Source organism: Elephantulus edwardii, unplaced genomic scaffold, assembly GCF_000299155.1.
Source record: "Elephantulus edwardii isolate Elephantulus edwardi_28Jun2011 unplaced genomic scaffold, EleEdw1.0 scaffold00079, whole genome shotgun sequence".
Classification (NCBI taxonomy): Eukaryota; Metazoa; Chordata; class Mammalia; order Macroscelidea; family Macroscelididae; genus Elephantulus; species Elephantulus edwardii.
In genome coordinates this window covers 13726280-13746357 of record NW_006399829.1, presented here as the reverse complement: position 1 = coordinate 13746357, position 20078 = coordinate 13726280, and the positions used below count along the sequence as shown (strand labels likewise).

Here is a 20078-nt window from a genome sequence, read left to right as displayed (position 1 = left end):
TAATGCTAGTTACTTAATATGTTGCTTAATTCTTCCAGTAACTTTATATGAGTATCATTACCCTTATTTTTGCAGGTTAAGTGATTGAAGTGCAGGGTTATGAAGGAATTTAAGATCATATTGCTTTTAAATTTAGAGGTGGAATTTTAACATAAATCTGATGAATTCTGAAGTTACTAAATGACTTTTTTCTAAATTGTTTTATGAAGTGAAAAAAATCAATACTTATAAGGGAGCTCTGGTGGGCTAGTGGCAAGAAGCTGCACTGCAATCCCAGAGGAATGTGGTTTGAATCCCCCAGATGCTCTGCTGAAGAAGGAGGGACTATCTTCTCCTGTACCAGACAGATCTGATTGGACGGTACACACACAAAAAGTAATAAAAATTTAAAAAAAAAAAATCAATAGTTGTGCTATATTTTCCTTTAAATGTATTTACAATTAATTATATGTTATTGTCATTGTTGTTATGTGCTGTTGAGTCACTTGTGACTCATAGTGACCCTATGTACAAGAGCCCTAAACCCTGCTCTATCCTGTGCCAACCTCATTGTCTCTGACACACCTACTCCCACTACCCCAGTCATTGACTTGATCCATCTCATCGAGGGTCTTCCTCTCCCACGCCGTCCTTCCACTCTCCCAAACATGCTGTCCCTCTCCAAGGACTGGTCCCTCCTTGCAGCATACCCAAACTATGTCAGATGAAGCGTCAAAATCCTTGCTTCCAAGGAGCAGCCCAGCTTCACCCTCTCCAGGATGAACCTCTTTGTTCTCCTAGCATTCCAGGGTATATTCAGCACTCTTCTCCAGCACCACAGCTCAAAGGCATCAATTGTCTTTTTATTATCCCTAGTCACTGTCCAGCTCTTGGAATATATTTTTATAAAACATAATGAATGAGAATGATTATATGAAACACAATGTGAAGAACAGTGTGAAACATAATGTATACAAACTTTGTAAGAAAACCAGTAAAAAAAAATTATGCCCAAAAGTGCCAGATTTGCTAATGGGCACACACTTCATCTTTGAAATGAAGAGTTAGCACCTACCAAAGTAACTTTCATTTTGGTATTCTGTTGCCAGAGTAATGAATGCTAGGTAGTCTGTTCACCTTTCCAACTGTTGAAGTTGTGTGCTAGCAAGTCAGAATTAGCTCATAGCTGACCCTCCAGCAGGTTTTCAGAGGCAGTAAATTGCATGAGAGGAGATTGCCTACCTTTCTCCCATGGAGCAGCTGGTTGTTTTGAACTACTTGCCTTAGGGTTTGCAGTGCAGCTTTTACCACTGAGCCCCCAGAGCCCATTTAAGTAATATTATTATGTAAGCATAAATCAGTGGTCTTCCTCATTCTTTTAGATTTTTTTTTTTTACGATAACATAATCATAATAGGTAGAAGCTTTAAACTAAAATATTCTTAAATGGAAGCAGGTCACAAGTTAGAATACCTCAAAGTGAGGTATACTTTTAATTTTTTTAAACTAAATGACAGTTTATCCATTATGGAAAAGTAGCATTAAAACTGGATGTGACACAAATTAACTAATGACATTTTTTAACCTTTTAGGCTTTGGTGGCATAAGGAAAGAAATTATGTGGCCCTAAATGCTAACAATGTTGATTTAAAGAAGTAACATCTTGATTCACTTGAAAATAATAAGCTTTCAATTTTTAGTACTCCCAGTAGTAAATGTAATACAGACACCATATAAAATTGAGTTCTCATATGGCATTCTCTAGAGAAGGACATGAACAGAAAATTGTTTATCATCTTCAATCTGCCAAGATATTAACTACCTCAGAATTTCTTTAAAAAACTGATTTATGTCTTGTTCATGCTCCCTGTCCTTTGTGAGACAACTGGGAGTTCTATTCCATAGTCCACTCTGGAAGACCTAAGCTAACTACTAGAAGATTGTTGGTTACTGCGGCAAATAAAAGAAATTAGTAGTTTTATGTTGACTTCAAAAGCTTCTGCTTGGAACTGTCACTTTCCTTTCTATTTCATTGGCTAAGTCACCCTATGTCTAATTTCATAAATGCCAACTAAGTGTAATTTTAGCTTAGAAAAGCTGGAATTTTGGTATGTAACCCTAATGACTAATGCGTACATCGTATGAAAAGTATAAGAATTATGAGTGGCTGATAAGTAGAATAATTTTTTTAAATACCATTCACTCTGAAATAATAATATTGTAATTAAGGACTTTGATGCTGCAAAATGAACTGCATAGCTAACTGAAAGTGCCTAAGAGTTATTTTACTAGACAAGTTACTGCTTTATCTAAGCTTGCCTTTCCTTTTGTGCTTTGCTTATTACATTTTGGTAGGTATATTAAAAAGATTTGCCTCTTTGTGCTTGTAACACAAATCTGTTAGTAAAAAAAATTTATAATTATCTATTGTCTTTATACATAATTTGTACCAGTGTTGAATAATGGTGCCAATACAAATGTATCTGAAGAATCATAAGGGATAGACCATTATGAACATAACCCTACAGTACTAATAATAAAACATTGGCCACCAAGTAAATATATTAGCAGACAGGTAAAATGAACAAATACGGACAAATCAACAGGTCTGCATCCATGATCATGCATAGGTTTGACAGATATTTTGACAGGAGTATTTGTGCTGCAGGTATGTGCATGTAGATGGTAGAGAATTACTTAACCATAACCAAACACCTAGAGCATGTGAATTTTACCCTATCTTGTGTCATCCTTCTCTGATAGACCTGAGCCCATTGTTATAGTGACTGTGTCAGTCCATCTTGTTGAGAGTCTTCCTCCCTTACACTGGCCTTCCACCTTTACAGGCATAATAACCTTTTCCAAGGACTTACCCTACCTAACATCATGCCCAAAGTATGGGAGAACAAGCTTTAGTTTGTTATCTCTACCTCAAAGGAGCATCCTCATTGCACTTTCTGTAAAATATACTTGTTTGTTCTTTTGACAGTCCGTAGGATATTGAGTACTCTTCTCCATTGCCATAGCTCAAAGACATCAGTTATTCTTCTCTTATCCTTATTCATTGTCCTGCTCTCAGATGCCTAGCAAATGACTGAAAATCCCATGGCCTGCATCAGGCACACCTTAGTCCTCAAACTAAAATCATTGCTCTTTAATAAGTTGGAGTGGTCCCTGACTACAGATTTTCCCAGTCCAATATGTCTTCTTATCTCCTAAATGACTGCTGCTACTAAGTGTATTGATTGTGGCCCTAAGTAAGATGAAGTTGTTGACAGTGTCCATCTTTTCTTCATTCATTTATTATGATGTTAACTATCAGTCCAGGAATGAAGATTTTTGCTTTTTTGATGCTAAGATGCAATCTGTACTGAAGGGTGCAGTGTTTCAACCTTCTTCAACAAGTGCTTCAAGTCCTCTTCACAAGCAAGGTTGTGTAATCTGCAGAATTAAGATTACTGATGAGTCTTCCTCCAATCCTAATACCACATTCTTCTCATAGAGCTCAACTTCTCAAATAATTTTCCCCGCATAGAGATTAAATAGGTATAGAGAAAGGACACAACCCTGACATATACCTTTCCTAATTTTAAAACATACAGTGTTTCCTTGCTCTGTTTCACAAAAACATCTTGCTTTAGGTGTAGGTATAGGTTTTACGTGAGCACGATTACATTTCTGAGATTCCTGTTTTCAAATTATAGCCATAATTTGTTATGATCCACACAGTCAAATGCTTCTGCCTAGTCAATAAAGCGCAAATAAACATTCTTGAATTTTTTGCTTTTAGCCAGAATCCATCTGACATCAACAATGATAATCCCTGGTGACATGGCCTCTTCTAAATCCAGCTTGAATGTTTGGCAGTTCTTGATGTATGTTAAATAGCGATTTAAAAATGATGTTCAGCAGTATTTTGCTTTACTGAAATTAATGATATGTTCAGATAATTTTCACGTTCTATTGCATCACTTTTCTTGAGAATGGGATCAAATAGGATTTCTTTCAGTCACTTACTGGGAAACTGACCTGGAATGTGCGTATCTAGAACTGGAGAGTAAAAAGAGAAGAACTAGTTCAATATTTCTGAAGCTGAAAGAATTGGGAAACAAATTCAAGCTTTGAGTTGCAATACTTAGAGATGCTATGGGAAAAATCTTGAATGTTCCAGGAAACAGCAAAAGAAAATGAATACACAGAATCACTGTACCAAAAAGAATTGGCTGACACTGAAATTTATTTCAGTGAGTACCATATGATCAAGAGTTAATAGTGCTGCCAAAATGGAACATCTCTCTGAAGAAAGTTCCGTATCACACACTACATAAAAAAAACCAACTCAAGGTGGATCAGAGATTTGGGGTGAAATTTTACAAAAGCAACAAAAAAAAAACTATAAAAATAATCAGATAAAAATTAGGAACAAACTTAGAAGACCTAATCTATGCCTCTGGAAACTCTGTGAACTTTGATAACTGTCTGTAGCTACAGAAAGGCTTCAGGCCTTTTGTTCATAGGGTCGCTATGAGGCATTCTCAACGCAAAGGCAGTCAACAACAACAATCATCTATGGCATGTATAGACTTTTAAACATAACCAAAATTCCACATCTAGGAGAAGATAAAGTAGACGAATGTGACCTTCTGAAAATCCAATCTTTGGGCACATCAAAAAATTTCTTCACTAGAGTTAAGAGAAAACCCATACAGAATGGGAAAAATATTCATCAGTGACATACCTGTAAAGAAGCTTGTATCTAAACTTTATTGACTATTCTAGCACCTCAACAAAACAAACAACCCAATTACAAAATGGGCAGAAGACATGAAAAAAATTCTTCACCAAAGATAATATTCAGATGGCCATTAAGAACATAGCAGTCATTTAACTATTTCTTTTGGTAGGTTCAGTTCTTTCAGTTTGAGAAATACTGAACAAGTTATTCCTTTTCATTTTCTAACTTCAGCTCTTTGCACATTTCTATGTAATACTTTGTCTTCTTGGGCTACACTTTGAAATCCTCTATTCATCTCTTTTAGTTCCGCTTTTTTTCCCCTTTTGGGTTCTTGGAGCTCTAGTGCAATTTTCAGTGTCTCTTCTGGCATCCATTTTGGTCTTTTCTTTCTCCTTTTGTCTTTGAACAACCTTTTTTTTTCTCTCTTCATGTATAATATAATTTTGTCATCCAACAACTTCTCTGGTCTTTGATCATTAGTAGTCAGTGCCTTAGACCTATTGGGATGGTTTTTAAACTCAAGCATGATAGACAAGGTTATAAAAAAGGTTTTTTGTGGACTTAATTTTTTTTTTCAGCTTCAGTTTGAACTTACACATGAGTAATTAATGGTCTGTTCCAGTTAGCACCTGGTCTGGTTTTGACTGGTATTGAGCACCAGTGATTATTTCCACAGATTCAGACAGTCTGATTCCTGTGCAGTCGATCAGTTGAGGTTCATGTGTATAGATGTCATTTGTGATTTTTAAAAAGGTGTTTGCAGTGAATAAATAATTGACTGTACAAAATTCCATCTTTTTTAAAAAATTTAAATTTATTATTAATTTCAGTAAAAATTTAGAGACTTTGGATTTCCGTTTATTCATTGTTGCACTTTTCTTCCCTCCCAACTCTCCCCCCCAGTACACTTCCCTCTTGAAAAAGTAAAAGAAAAATTCTTTCATTGTTTTACAAACCCTCCCCCAGGTCCACTCCACCATGTAGCCTTCACTCTAGACTTCTGTCATGACAAAAATACCTAATCACATGTCCCTTTAAAACAGTTTTCTCCCTCATCTGTTTCAATGCACTATACATTCTTGAACCCATCTAAGTCTTTCCCCAACCCCGATGTCAGTCCTGTTTTACAACAGTGGCACCGTGCAGTATTTGTCCTTTTGTGACTGAGATACTTCACTCAGCATAATGTCCTCCAGAGTCACCTATTTTGAATAATATTGCATGATTTCCTTGTTTTTCAGTGCAGCATAGTATTCCATTGTGTGAACATACCACAGCTTTTCTATCCATTCGTTTGTTGATGGGCACTTAGTTTGTTTCCAACTCCTTGCTATTGTGAACAAAGCCGCAATCAACATGGGTGTGAAAATTCCATCATTTTATCTCCAGCCACATTTCTGTTGCCACATCCATCATTTCTGACCATCATTCCTTCTTTTTATTTCCAACTTTGAATTCCAGTCACCAATTATTATTATTAAAGGCATACTGATTGAATGGACAATTTCAGATTGCAAAAATTGGTAGAGTTTCTGTTTCCTCATCTTTGGCTTTAGCTGTTGGTGTTTATATTTGAGTAGTAGGTCAATTAACAGGTCTTTTTTTATAAGTGTTTGGATAGTATCCTATCACACAGCATTGTACTTCAAGATAAATTTTGAAATGGTGTTTTTGACTATGCATTCAACCCAATCTTCCTTAATTTTTTATTGCTAGCATAATGTGTCATGATTGTCTGATTCAAAGTGGCCAGTACTAGTCCATCTCGGCTCACTAATACCCATAATGTTAATATTTATGTATTTATTTCATTTTGATAATTTCTGGATTTTCTAAATTCATACTTTGCACATTCCACATTTCAATTATTATTGAATATTGACAATTATTTTTCCTAATTTTAAGTAAGTTTCAATTTGGGTTCTACCTCCAGTACTATATCTAACTGTGTTCCTCTATTGTTCTTACAGTTTTGGAAGTCCTACTATTTTGCTAGTGGGTGACTTATCCTGCTTTCTAGTCTGTCTTTATCTCTGAGATCTACTGAAACCTGTCCACCATGGGTGGCTCTGCTGGCATTTAAACTCTGTGTCAGCCCTGTACAGCAAACTGACAGACAAGTGCTGTAGTTGCAGGTTGTTGTTACTGCATACATAGAATCGGAATCAACTCATAGCTGACCTTCCAGTGGGTTCAGAGACATTTTAATCACATGTGAGGAGACTGCCTATCTTTCTCCTGCAGAGCAGTTGGTGAATTTGAACTGCTAATCTTTGGAGTGGTTTTGCAGCTCCTTACTAGTAGGCCACCAGAACTTCTTGTAGTCATAGGAACAAACAATAAGCAAACTTGTACTCACATAAGTTATAAAGTAAGTGGCAAGTCACTTCCCTAACACAGCAAACTGACAGAAAGGTGTTGTACCCTCAGAGCAATTCATAAAAACAAAGTTTTTCAGTTATCATGGATCTGGGCAATCCTTTTTGCCTCAGTTTGAGGCCGTAAGCATGGTGGTAGCAGGAGCCCTCACTATGTCCTGCTAGGCTTGGAGGCCCTGGGTTGGGCAGTTGTGGTCCTCTCACAACAACCACTAGGAAGGTGGTTTGACATTTTCTCAGAAAGTCGCAAATGAGATACCATTTGACCCAGCAATTCCACTACTGGGAATATACCCTGAAGGAGCCTTAGCGGCCTTGCAAGCAGATATATGCACACCCTTGTTGATTGCAGCATTATGCACATTGTTGTGTTGTTAAATGTTGTCCAGTTGTAGACAACTCATAGCGACCTTGTGAACGAAAGGCTTGAACACTTGTGTGACTTTACATCCTTTCTCCAGCTTCATAGAGTTTCCAGAGGCAAGCCTTTTCGGAAGTGGATGCCATTCCTGCTTCTGAGCTTATTTTTAATTGAAAAGCTCCACCAAACACTGTCCACCATGGGTAATCATTATCGCATTTGATACATCATTGTCACAATGTTTAGCATCACAGCAATCATGAGTTACCTTTGTACAGCAACCGGACAGACCAGTGCTATACCACTAAGAAGAATGTTTAACCAAAAGCAATTAAAACCAGGCCTGAGTGCATTTTTAAATAGGAGGCCGAATCATATCTCACATCCATTAACAAGTCAACATTCCACCCTCATCCTCACCAGAACCAGCAAATAAGCTTCTGTAGAATCCTGCACATAGCAAAAAGAGAAAAAGAGCTCAAGTCTCCATCAGCACATGACTGGTATATTTTACACAATGGAACATTGAAAAACATTAAAGAACTTGTGAAACATTATACAACATGAATGACTGTAGAGGACTCTATGTTTAGTAAAATATAACTCAGCCTTAGAAGAACAATAGTGTATAAGACCATTGTTAACAAAAATAGGGTGGTTCAGGGGGCGAGTAGTGATGGGGAGAACAGGAAAAGAATGGATACATAATTAACACTGTAGAGGATACATAATTAACACAGTAGAGGTAAAGGGAAGGTCAATCTGAAATGAATCAGTGATTCACTTTGAGTGTATTGCAGACGAGATACACAGTACAGAGTGAATTGGGAGAGAGGAAAACAAACAAAAACCTGGTTGCATTTCTGGAGGGATGGAAACTAATCTTTTGTATTTCCTACATCTCAAACATGGTCTTTCCCCCTTTTTCTTGTGTTTTCTCTGTATTCAAAAGGGAATACAGCAAAACCAGAGAGTTCTTCCCACCCCAAGCTCCCAATTCCTAGATCCAATTTTTGAGAGGAAATAAGTGGGAAGATAAAGTTTACTATTTTTAATTTTGCTCCTTCTGTTGCAAGATTTGTTTAGTAAACTTGACTGATCTGAGCTTCTGAGCAGGGTGACTTAAACAACTCACTTCATTACTAGCAGGTGGGGACCCACTCCTGTAAATGTCATGGGGTGGAATTCCCTCAGCAAAATTAATGGATTTAAACAGCCAGAAGGTTGGCCTGTGCTTTAGCAGTGCAACTCCTTGCAGACTAAACAACTAAAACTCTTCAGGAAGACTTGTTAGGTACTGTCAAGTCATGTATGACCTGTAATGACCCTGTGAACAACAAATCTGAGCACTGTACTATCCTATCATCTCTGACATACTTGTGCCCATTACAGCAGTCACTGTCTCAGTCCATTTCATTTAAGATCTTCTTCTCTTTTGCTGTTCCTCCACCTTTCCAAGCATGAGGTCCCTTGCCAAGGAATGCTAGGATATTGAAAACTAAAATAATAAAGTTTCTCAGAGCAAAGAAACACTGCATGGTTCAAAATCAGGAAGGGTGTATGCCATGGATGTGTCCCAGCTCCATACCTTTTCAATCTACATGCAGAACAGATTATCCGAGAGGCGGGGCTCTATGAGGAGGAATGTAGCATCAGGATTGGAGGAAGATTCATCAACAGCCTGTGTTATACAGATGACATAACCCTGCTTGCTGAAACTGAGGAAGACTTGAAGCGCTTGCTGCAGAAGATCAAGGACTGCAGCCTTCAGTATGGATTGAAGCTCAATATCAGGAAAATAAAGACACTCACCACTGGGCCAATTGGCAGCATCATGATAGACAGTGAAGAGATTGAGATTATTAACAGCTTCGCCCCATAATCAACACTCTTGGCACCAGCTGTCAGGAAATCAAAAGACAAATTGCACTGGCCAAATCTTCTTTCAGAGACCTCTTCACATTACTGAAGAGCAAAGACATCAGTCTGAAAACTAAAGTGCACCTGATCCAGGCCATAATCTGTAATTACTTGCTATGCATCAGGAATTTGGAAAGTGACTAGGGATAACAGAAGAAGAATTGATGATACCTTTGAGCTGTGGTGCTGGAGAAGAGTATTGAATGTACGATGGACTGCTAGGAGAACAAACAAGTTCATCCTGGAGAGGATGAAGCCAGGCTGCTCCTTGGATTCAAGGATTCTGAAACTTCATCTGACATAGTTTGGGCATGTTGCAAGGAGGGACCAGTCCTTGGAGAGGGACATCATGCTTGGAAGGGTGGAGGAGCAGCACAAGAAAGGAAGATCCTCAGTGAGTTGAATTTATCCAGAGACTGGGGTAATTATGGTAGGTGTGTTAGAGACAGTAAGGTTGGCATAGGCTAGAGCAGGTTTCAGAGCTTTTGTACATAGGGTTGTTATGAGTTGTTTGGGACTTGATGGCATATAACAACTTTCAAGATGGAGGAAAATGAAGAAAGAGTTCAAAGCCTTAAAATTATTTGTGAAAAGTAGTATTGCAGAATCTGTTGGTAAACTATAATTCTAAAAGGATTAAAACAACAAAATTTAAGTGTTAAGAGAAACAAAATTCCCTTTGTATGTAACAACTACTAATTGTATCTGGAGTTGGCAGGTAGGAACTGTAATGATGGCCTGGTAGATCTAGATATTTAAAATGAAACATAATTGAACGATAAACTTAAGAAAATTTTAAAAGCAACTATATGCTTTCTCTTAAGTTGTCTGTTAGAGCTCAAGAAGTTCATAGCGAGCTGCCCAGCTATGGCAATTTGAATTCACCATTGGGTCTAAGAGAGAAAGATGGACACAGTCCTCTCCCATTGTAATTTGCAGCATTAAGAAGGTTGCTATGTATTTGAGCCAACTCAACTGGTAATGGATAATTTGATTTTAAAGATGACTGTTTAAAACTAACCTACCTACTATGCATCTGAGAGCTGGACAGTGAATAAGGATGACAGAAAAAGAATTGATGCATTGGTGGTATGGTATTGGAGAAGAGTGCTAAATATCCCACAGATTTTCAGAAGAAGAAACAGGTATCTTTTGAAGAAAGTGCATCCAAAGTACTCCTGGAGGCAAGGATAGCAAAGCTTAATCTTACACACTTTGTACAAGTTGATTGGAGTGCTACTTCATATCTGGAAAGGTGAGGAAAGACAGGAAGACTGAACAAGATGAATTGATAAAGTTTCTGCAACAATGGGTATGAATGTGTTAAGGATAATAAGAAGTATGCAGGATAGGACAGTGTTCAGATCATGCTATTCATAGGGTCGCTATCAGACATACTTAACTGGACATCAATTAACAAACACGGCCCATTCATGCAGTGCTTTTTTGTTTTGTTTTTTTTTTGTATTGAGTGTCTTCATGGAGAGAGTTATGGTGGCTTAACCCATAGGGAGTTGCACTGCTACTGCCCCTCTACTGTGGTTCAAATCCACTAGCGGCATTGTAGGGGCAATATAGGAAGTGTCCTGTCCCTCTGCCCCATGGGGGGCCAGCTATGAGTTGGTTTCAACCCAATAAGAATAAATTTGAGTTTAGAGGTTTTTTTGTCTTCATAATGTTGGTAATAGCACATACAGCTTTCACCACTTTTCATTTCCAAGTTATTTTATCTGTTGATCTTTGCCTGCACTAACACCACAGTATTTGAATTACTGTAGCATATCACCTGGCAAGGAAAGTCCTGTCTCATCATTGTATTTCAGAGTTTCATTGTATACTTTTAGGATTTTTTTACCTCCCCCCTTCCCCCCCCGACACCAGAGACATCAATGCTGATGTCAGGTGGATTCTGGCTGAAAGTAAGGAATACCAGAAGAATGTCTGTTTGTGCTTTATTGACTATGTAAAGACATTTGACTGTGTGGATCATAACAAGTTGTGGCTGACATTGAAGAGAATGGGAGTCCTAGAGTGCTTAATTATTCTCATGTAGAACCTATACCTGGATCAGGAGGCTGTTATGCAAACATAGTAGGGTAACACTGTATGGTTTAAAATTGAGAAGAGAGTGTGCCAGGGTTGTATTCTCTCTCCATACCTGTTATTTCTGTATGCTGAGCAAATTATCCAGGTGGATGGATTCTATGAAAAGGAGTGGGGCAGGATTGGAGGGAGATCATCAATAACCCACCTTGTGCAGATGACACAGCCTTGCTTGCTGAAAGCAGGGAGGGCTTGAAGCACTTGTTGCTGAAGATCGAGGAATGCAGCCTTCAGTTTGGATGGCATTTCAATGTCAAGAAAACAGATTCTTAACCACTGGACTGATAGAGTTATGGCCAATGGAGAGGACATTGAAACTGTCAACAACCTCATCTTGCTTGGATCCACAAATAACACCCTTGGTACCAGCAGTCAGGAATTAAGAAGATGCATTGCACTGGGAAGATCGGCAGTTAGAGACTTCTCCAAATTACTGAGAAGTAATGATGTCAGTTTGAGGACCAAGGTGTAACTGATTCAGGCTGTAGTCTTTTTCATCATTTGCTATGCATCTGAGAGTTGGACAGTGACTAAAGATAACAAAGAATTGATGCCTTTGAGCTGTGGTGTTGGAGAAGAGCGCTGAACATCACATGAGTGGCTTGGAGAAGCCAGAGTGATCTTTGGAGGCAAGAATGATGAGGCTTGGTCTCACATACTTTGGGCATGTTCCTAGCAAGGGTTATTCCTTGGAGAAGGACATGATGCTGGGAAGGGTGGAGGATAAGCGAAGGAGAAAAAGACCCTCAAGTAGGTGGATTGACACAGTGACTGCTGCAGTGGACTCTTGTGTGTCAGGAAATGTGAGGATGGCATAGGATAGAACATGGTTTACAGTTTTTATTCATAGGGTTGCTATGAGTTGTATTTGACTCGATGGCACCTAATAACAACAAAGAAAATAATCTCAGCTGACTTTTATGAAAAATCCCATTAGGATTTTGACCACTTTTATATTTAATTTCTATGTATGAGAGTCCAAGTTCTTTAAAATTTATTATTAATGTGTGTGTGTGTGTGTGTACCGTCAAATCAGATCTGACTGGTACAGGAGGAGATTGCCTCCCCTTCTCCAGCAGAGCATCTGGTGGATTCAAACTGCGTACCTCTGAGATTTCAGTGCAGCTTCTTGGCCACTAGGCTGCCAGAGCTCCCCAAGAGTCCAAGTTCTTTTACAACCTAGAATAGAGCAAATTCTTCCTTTCAGAGCATTCTAAATCAGTAGCATTATTCTTTTCTGTGATTTGACCTTCCTGATTAAAAAAACCTTGTAGTATATTCTTTCTGTTTTGTAATATGATTAGGATTATCACTATGACATCTGTATTTCTTTCTAGCTCCCCTTATTTTTATCTTATTTGTATTTATTTTGATAACCTGTTGCTATAAACTTGGATATATTTCCTTGTCCTTTACATTTTCCATCATGCCTTCCAATGCCTCGCCCACATTTTCTCCTTATTATTTCTTGGTTCCATTCCAGAGTGTGGAATGTGAACATAATTATGCTTATCCCTCTTGCACAAATCTTTCCTTAGTCTGTTGGATGTCTCTCAAAGGATTAGCTGAAGTTTTTGGCCAGAGTAGGGTCCAGAGGCACAACTGCTATTAGTTCTTGCCACAAGCTCCACCTGGCTAAGAATACTAGGAGAAAGGACAGCTATGATCTGACCTGACTTGTATGAAGTTTTTGAAGATAATATTAACATTTTAGATAAAGATGAGACATTGTAGTAAAAATGTATTACAGAGGTTCTGTTTTGTGTTTGGATTTTAAACCAGTTAACGTCAGTATTATTTCCATGAACTTAACCAGATTATCTGTAGAATCTTTACCTTCCTTTTACTTCAGATATTTTCCTAAAATAGTAAAATGGTCCCTTGACCTCTTATCGTGAGCTTTCCCAGTAAAAGTCAATTTTCCGTTTAGTGGGTACAACATACGAATTTTCTTTGTTGATTCAGAATCTTGAAAGTTTACAACATTATAAACTTAAGGTGACTTATCCACATAGCCACAACTACGTTTATAGTAATGTGTTATCATTTCAGCCATAATGCTTACTAGTATTTTCTTAGGATTTAGCATAAAACTAAACACTTACTGATTTAGAGTGAACTTTGGTTAACTCGAATTGCAATAAATTGACAACAGAACAATAATGAATTAGTTCTAATAAAAAGCCTGAGAACTTGTTTCCTTAATTTCTATAGGATTAATTTTTTTTTCTATAGGATTAGGAATTTCAGTTTGTCCAAAGACCAGTAATTTATTTCTATAAGGATGTTTTTGTTACTTACTTCCAGAAATTAGCCATCCTAAAACTCACTGACTTAAAATAATAGTCTCATCTATTTTTGGAAACAAGCCACCCTAAAACTCAGTGACTTAAAACAGTAGTCTCATCTGTTTTGCCTATAAATCTGCAGTTTGGCAGGTTTTGATAGAGACAACCTGTTATTTGTTCCAAAAAGTGTCAGCTGAGATGGCTCAACTAGAATGAAGTTTTCCAGTATAGATCATTCCTATGGTTGGCATGTGAAGAACTTTATCAGTTTCTCTTCACTTAAGCCCCAGTAAGTGAAAGCATCAGTTTCCTCAGACAACATGGTAATTTGGTTCCAAGAGTAAACATATTTAAAGGAAGTAGAAACTACTAGATACTTATGGTATGAATCTGGAAACAGACATAGTGTCAGTTCTACTATATTGATCAAGCAATCATAGAGTCACATTCAAAGAGAGAGGAGATGGCATTGAGCACTTATTTTCTCTAGCCTGCGTTCAACTATTTAGTTGTTTTAGCTAAGGGCCAATGATGTACCCCTATCTAATCCTCTATTCCAAAGTTAGGAACTTGTTACTTCTAGCAATGATAGTGTAGATGATTTTAAAAATTAGAAATTAATATATAGTGTATACGGATCTAACAAAAGAAAATGAGCACTCTAGATTTAGTTTGTTTAAAGAAACCTCTATGGAAAGGTAGTCACTCAACACAAAAAATGACCTTTCCCCCCAAAAAATATTACACAGAAGTTTAAAATATACAGTGGTACAGTAGTTGTCCTTTTGTGACTGAAATATTTCACTCAGCATAATGTCTTCCAGCCGCACCCATGTTGTGTAATGTTTTATGAGTTCATTGTTTTTCAGTGTGTATGCTGTGTAGTCTAAAGGAGGGAGTAGGAAGAGGGAAGAAGAAAATGTACAGCAGTTAATGAATAAAAATGAAAAAACAAAACCATAAAACAACCCCATGAAGATGTAGAACATAGATAACTTGGAATAAATAAGACAAAATGTAATGTTGTTGTTAGGTGCCATCAAATTGACTAAGACTCATAATGACCCTATTAACTACAGATAGAAACCATGCCCCATCCTGAGCTGTACTCACCATTTCCACCATACTCAAGCCCATTATTATAGTCACTGTGTCACTCCATCCTGCTGAGGGTCTTCTTTTTTCTCTAACCTTCCACCTGTCAGTATTATGTCTTTTTCTAAGGACTGGCCCCTCCTGACAGCATGCCTAAGATATGTGAGATGAAGTTTCACTATCCTTACCTCTAGGGAGCATATTGATCATTCCTCCCTCTAAGACATTTGTTTGTTCTTGATACTCTTCACCAACATCATAATTCAAAGTCATCCCTACTCATTTTCAAACTTTGAGATTCATATGAAGCAGTTGAAAATATCATGGTTTTGGTCAGGTGCATGTTAGTCTTTAAAATTATATCTTTGCTATTTAGGACTTTATAGGGGTCTTTGACAACACTGTTCCCAATGCAACACAACTGCTGATACCAACATGCTGATTGTGGATCCAAATAAAATGAAATCTCTAACAAATTAATCTTTTTTCCATCTGTCATGATTATGGCATGTTGATCCAGTGATAAAGATTTTTGTTTTCTAGATGTGGAAATGTAATTCTTATTAAAGACTGTAGTCTTTGATCTTCTGCAATTAGTGCTTCAAGTTTTCTTCAGTTTCTGCTAGCAAGGTTGTATCGTCTGCATAACAGATTATTGATGAACCTTCTCCCAGTCCTGATGCCACACTCTTCATATAGTCCATTTTCTTGAATTATTTACTCAGCATACAGACAGAGTATGGAGAAGGGATACAACCATGGCACCCACCTTTTCTTGATTTTAAACTTTCTGATATGCTCACTAGCCTGTGGCAAGAAATTTGGAAAGCCTGACTAACTTAACCCTTTTTCGTGGTTGTTATGTGCCGTCTAGTCATCTGCTGCAACCCATAGCAACCTATGTACAGCAGCTCTGAACCATCCCCTGTCCTGAGCCAGTCTTGCTAATAATGATACACCAACCCCCATTGCCCCACTTACTATATCAATTTCTTTCATCCGGGGTCTTCGTCTCCTACTCTTTCCCTCCACCCTTCTAAACATTATGTCCTTCGCCAAGGACAGATTTCTCCTAGCCATGTGCCCAAAGTATGTGAGATGGAATTTAAATCCTAGCCTCCAAGGAGAAACTTGTTTTCACACTCTCCAAGACAGACCTGTTTGTTTTCTTTGCAGTCCATGGTATCTTCAAGACTCTTCTCTAGCACCAAAGTTCCAAGGCATCAATTCTTTTTCTGTCCTCCTTAGGCATTTTCTAGCTCTCTGATGTATAGCAAGTAATTACAAAGACCACGGCCCGGATTAGGCGTGTCTTAGTCTCCAGACTGACATCATTGCTTTTCAGTACTCTGGAGAGATCCCTGGCAGCATACTTTCCCATTGCAATTCACCTTCTGATTTCCTGAGTGCTGGTGTTAAGGGTGTTGATTGTGGATCTTAGTAAGCTGTAATTGCTAACAACATCACTCTCTTCTCCATCTATCATGGTGCTGCCAATTGGCCCAGTGGTGAGAATCTTTGTCTTCTTGATGTTGAGCTTCAATCCATATTGAAGGCTGCAGTCCTTCATCTTCTGCAGCAAGCACTTCAGGTCTTCTTCCGTCTCAGCAAGCAAGGCTGTGTCAATCTTGTCACAACCTAGATTGTCTTCCTCTAGTCCTGATGCCACATTTCTCCTCATAAAGCCTTGCTTCCTGAATGATTTGTTCTGCATATAGATTGAAGAGGTATGGAGACAGGGTGCATCCTTGGCACACTCCTTTCCTGATTTTGAACCATGCAGTGTTTCCCTGCTCTGTTCTGAGGACTGCTTCCTAGGTTTCACATAAGCACAATCAGGTGTTCTGGGATTCCCATTTTCCTCAAGGTTAGTCACAATTTGTTGTGATTCACATAGTCAAATGCCTTTGCACAGTCAGTGAAACACACATAGACATTCCTCTGGTACTCTTTGCTTTTTGCCAAGTTCCATCTGGCACTAGTGTCTCTAGTACTATGACCTCTTTTAAACCCAGTTTATATTTCTGGTAGTTCTCTGTCACTGTGCTGTTCTAGTCATTTCTGGATAATCTCCAGCAGGATTTTGTTAGTATGTGATATTAGTGATACTGTGTGATAATTTCCACACTCTGTTGGGTCATCTTTTTTTGTGCTGGGAATAAATAAGGATTTCTTCCAGTCAGTTGGCCAAGTATTTGTGCACCGGATTTCTTGGTACAATTTGGTGAGTATATATCACGCTAAAAAGGAAATGATGTAATATCATTAACGTCAATAACATGTAAGTGAAATTTTTCTAAGATACTAAAAAGTAACTCTAACAGTACACAGACAGGGAACTTCCAGAAGAAAAGGCCATGGAACTAGTGATATCATTGTTTATGTCAGTTGAATCTTTACTGAAAGCATAGAATATCAGAAAGGAATGTGTTTTATTGATCATACAAAGGCATTTTCCTCTATGGATCATACATAACAAATTATGGCTAACATTGGCAAGAATGGGAATCCCAGAATACTTGTTCTCATGTGAAACCCGAGCACAAATGAATACATGACTAACCATTTCTGTCCAATGTCTGCTTCCTAACAGACTGTGAAAATTATCAAACGATATCATAATATCACACACAAGATCCTGCTGAAGATTTTTCCAGAAACATTTAGAACAGTAAATCAACAGTGAACTGCCAGCTGTGTTTAGAAGAGGCTGAGACCCTAGGGACATCATACCAGTGTTAGCTGGAACTTGACTGAAAGCAGAGATTATCTGAGTAATGTCTCTGTGTCTCTTTGGCTCTGCAAATGTATTTGTCTATGTGGATCACAAAAAATAGTAGCTAAACTTGAGAAGAATGAGAATCCTAGAACACTTAACTGTGCTCATGCAAAGTCTGTACTTGAACTAGGAAGCAGTAGTCAGAACAGAGCAGAGAAACACTGAATGATGATTCAGGATCAGGAAAGGTGTGCATAAGGGATGCATCCTATATCCATACCATTTCAATCTTTGTACGGAACAAATCATTTGGGAGGCTGGACTTTATGAGGACGAATATAGCATCAGGATTGGAGGAAGACTAATTGACAACCTGGGTTATGCAGATGACACAACCTTGCTTGCTGAAACGGAAGAGGACATGAGGATTTGCTGCAGAAGGTCAAGAACTATAGTCTTTAAGTATGGATTGAATTGGAACATCAAGAAAACAAAAATTCTCACCACTGGGTCAATTAGCCGCTTCCTGAAGGATGGAGAAAAATCGAGATTGTTGCTAACTGCAGCTTGCTGGTTCCACAATCAACACTCTTGGCACCAGCAGTGAGGAAATTTAAAGATGAATTGCATTGGGAAAGTTGGCTGTCAAGGACTTCCTAGAGTACTAAGAAGCAACAATGTTAGTCTGGAGATTAAGGTGCACCTGATCCAGGCTCTGGTCTTCTCATTTACTTGCTATGCATCCGAGAGCTGGACAATAACTGAGTATGAAAGAAGAAGGATTAATACCTTTGAGTTACGGTGCTGGAGAAGAGTGTTCAATATACCATGGACTGTCAGGAGAACAAACAGGTCAGTCCTGGAGAAAGTCAAAGCTGGGTGCTCCCTGGATGCAAGGATTTTGAGTCTCTGTCTCACATACTTTGGTCTTATGACCAGGAGGGACCAGCCCTTGGAGAAGGACATCATGCTTGGAAGGGTGGGGGACAACCCAGGAGAAGATGACCCAGGATGAGATGAATTGGACTCAGTGACTGGAGAAATGGGAGTAGGTCTGTTGGAAACGATGAGATTGGCTTAAGATAGGGCAGATTTTAGAACATCTATGTACATTAATGTACATAGAGTCACTTTGAGTTGTTAAGTGACTTATGGCACATAACAACAGCAACATGCCTCAAGTATGTGAGGTGAAACTTCACCATCCTTGCCTCTAAGTTTTTTTTCAAAGATATTGCAAGAACAACTTTATTAAATCAGGCAAGAGAGAGAGTTTGATCATTAACAATAGTGTAGAAAACGTTGAAAGTTCAAAATATTATCAAGTGGGTTTTTTGGGGTTTTTTTTCCCTGAATCTTCTTTACATGCAACTTCTATGGCAGAAAGGATATTTCTAATGTTTTTCAGTTTACTTAGTAACTTTTTTTAAAATTTCGTTTGTTTACTTTTCATTTCAATGAACATCTACAGAGATTTTGGAATTCCATTTGTTCATTGTTGCACCCTTCTCCCCGCACAACCCCCTCCCCCCCCATTTGCTCCTCTCCTTGAAAAGCAAAAGCAAAACTCTCTCATTGGTACACAATCCTCCCGCACCTCCCCAAACCCCACCCCCTACCCCCAAATATAATCCATTCTGCAACCCTCATTGCGTATTTAGTAACTTTTTTAAAAGGAAAAAACCCCATTTTTAAAATTTTGGTCAAAGTTTACAGAGACTTAGGGTTTCCATTCATTCATTGTTGCACTTTTCTCCCTGCCCCCCCAATTCACTCTTTTCCTTGAAAGGAAAAGAAAAACTTTTTCATTGTTATGCAGTCCCTCTCCCCAAGTCCACTATACTGTGCAGCCTTTATTCTGGACTCCTGTCATGACAATAATACTCAGTCATATATCCCTTTTAAACAGTTCCCTCCCTCATCTGTTTCAATGCAGTGTACCTCATTCCGCCCCTTCTCTGCCTTCCTTCAACCCTGATGTCAGTCTAGTTTTACAACAGTGGACCTATGTAATATTTGTCCTTTTATGACTGATATATTTCACTCAGCATTATGTCCTCAATTTTGCACACTATTTCATGAGTTTCTTGTTTTCCAATGCTGCATAGTATTCCATTGTGTGAATATACCAGAGCTTCTCTATCCATTCCTTTGTTGAGGAGCACTTGGGTTGTTTCCAGGTCTTTGCTATTGTGAACAAAGCCTCAATAAACATGGGTGTACATATATCTGCTTGGGTGGCTGTTATGGTTTCCTTAGGGTAAATTCCCAGTAGTGGAATTGCTGGGTCAAATGGTATTTCTATTTGCAACTTTTTGACAAAGTGCCATACAGCCTTTCATAGTGGTTGCACCATTTTACACTCCCACCAACAGTGAAGAAGGGTTCCAGTTTCTCTACAACCTCGCCAGCATTTGATGTTTGCTGTTAAGTTTTGCTATTCTTACTGGGGTGAGATGATATTTCATAGTTGTTTTGATTTGTATCTCTCTGACAGCTAG

At 38.3% G+C, this 20078-nt stretch overlaps 1 protein-coding gene across 1 annotated transcript in view; it reads left to right on the top strand.

Annotated features, from left to right (window-relative positions):
• Positions 1-20078, top strand: part of LOC102869995 (NADH dehydrogenase [ubiquinone] iron-sulfur protein 4, mitochondrial-like) — a 164603-nt gene that overhangs the window by 32919 nt on the left and 111606 nt on the right. The window lies entirely within an intron of this gene.